Source organism: Amphimedon queenslandica, unplaced genomic scaffold, assembly GCF_000090795.2.
Source record: "Amphimedon queenslandica unplaced genomic scaffold, v1.1 AMPQUscaffold_12932, whole genome shotgun sequence".
NCBI classification, from domain to species: Eukaryota; Metazoa; Porifera; class Demospongiae; order Haplosclerida; family Niphatidae; genus Amphimedon; species Amphimedon queenslandica.
Window position 1 is genome coordinate 1 of NW_003546832.1, and position 1,758 is coordinate 1,758.

The 1,758-nt window shown below is 39.7% G+C and overlaps 1 long non-coding RNA gene across 1 annotated transcript; it reads left to right on the forward strand.

The window, feature by feature from the left end:
• Positions 1 to 963: 963 nt before the first annotated feature.
• On the forward strand, positions 964 to 1,751 carry LOC109586163 (uncharacterized). Its single transcript, XR_002186856.1, has 3 exons — positions 964 to 1,085; positions 1,472 to 1,578; positions 1,625 to 1,751. It is a non-coding gene; the product is annotated as an uncharacterized LOC109586163 (long non-coding RNA).
• The last annotated feature ends 7 nt before the right edge of the window (positions 1,752 to 1,758 follow it).

The following is a 1,758-nucleotide window of genomic DNA, read 5'->3' on the forward strand; positions in this document are numbered from 1 at the left end:
AAGCATTTTTGGGTGGACATCCTTCTTGTCTTATAAACTCTAATAACAAATCAGTCTGAACATTTTTAAACTTCTTCTTTGGAGCCATATTTTTTTCTTCTTTGATATCTCAACAATGTGCTATCATCTCATTGGTCTGTTGGCTCTTAATGGAACTATCTGGTTATCATTTATAGGTGAGAGGATATGGTACATGCACTTGACATGTGTTCATCATGCAAGTACAGCTAGGAACCAAGTTATATGCAAAAAAGTATAATGTAGATAAAATGTAGCATGCTAAATTTTGTTGATAAGAGTCCAAATGCTTCAATGCATGAATATTGAAATTGACATGCATTAATTTAGCTATACCTTTAAAAAACTCCTCGGCTTAATGAATCATGTAAAATAGCTCATTCCAAGACACTCTTAGACTCTCAGACTATTATTTTTTTGGTGCATTACAAAATATGTATATTGGATTGTGCATGGTGTTGCAAGTAGAGGTGGAGTCGAGTCAGTTGACACACCCATAAATTGCATAACCATGGACAAAATTTCAATTATACCAAATATGGTATTTTAAGTACAATTTCCCATAGTTACATAGGCGGCGGCAGGGTCGGGCATGGACGGGCAATGCCCGACCAAAAATTTTGGCCGGAAATGAAAATTTAATTAATGACATCATTTTTAGTCATAAATAATTACCATGGCTAGCAAGAGACAGTCTTTTCTGCTTTCCTTTGTCAACAAGCCTTCCAGGAGGACCAGGACTAGCATTTTACAGGTTGGATAGAGCTTTACAGATAAGATAGGGGGCCTTTTAGGCTCATTTTTATGCTATACCATATTGTATGAGTGCGTTGAGTATACGCCCAAAATACGTGGAAAAAGTGGGTGTGGCCAAAATCGCGGCGCGCTTCGCGCGCCATTCTTCGTCCCACTGCTCCTTAAATCCTGCCGCCGCCTATGCATAGTTACCATCAACTACAGGTGTGACTATTAGAACAAATTCATTTTTAGGTGAGATTTATGATGGCGATTCACATTTCGGATGTGGCAAGACTGGGCGGGGTCGTTACACCCATAACTATGGAGAAGTATGGTGTTTTAAGTACATTTTCCCATAGAGCTGTTGCACGGAAGTAATCAACGGGAGGGTGTGGCTAAAATTGAGCTAAATTGTCCGCCATGTTGGGTGGCAAGAAGGCTAAGAATGAATGGGGGAATGGAGAAAAAAATTTAAATAAATTCTGCAGTTGACATTCCAGGCTAATGCAAGGTAGGAGATGAAGATATTGAGTAAAGAAGTCTCTATAATATTCTGCAGTGAAGTATGATATCTCTTTGATGAAAAATCGCAGTTTGTTTCCATTCCTCCATTCGTTGCGTGTACATTCTTGCCACTCAAGATGGCCGACAGGAAGCCCCGCCTACCCCGTTGATTACATCCGTGCAACAGCTCTATAGTTACCATCAACTACAGGTGTGGCTATTAGAACGAATTCATTTTTAGGTGTGATTTATGATGGCGATTCACATTTCGGATCTTGCAACATTGGGCGGGGTTGTCACACCCATAACTATGGAGAAGTATGGTGTTTTAAGTACATTTTCCCATAGTTACCATCAACTACAGGTGTGACTATTAGAACGAATTCATTTTTAGGTGTGGTTTATGATGGCAATTCACATTTCGGATGTGGCAAGACTGGGCGGGGTCGTCACACCCATAACTATGGAGAAGTATGGTGTTTTAAGTACATTTTCCCA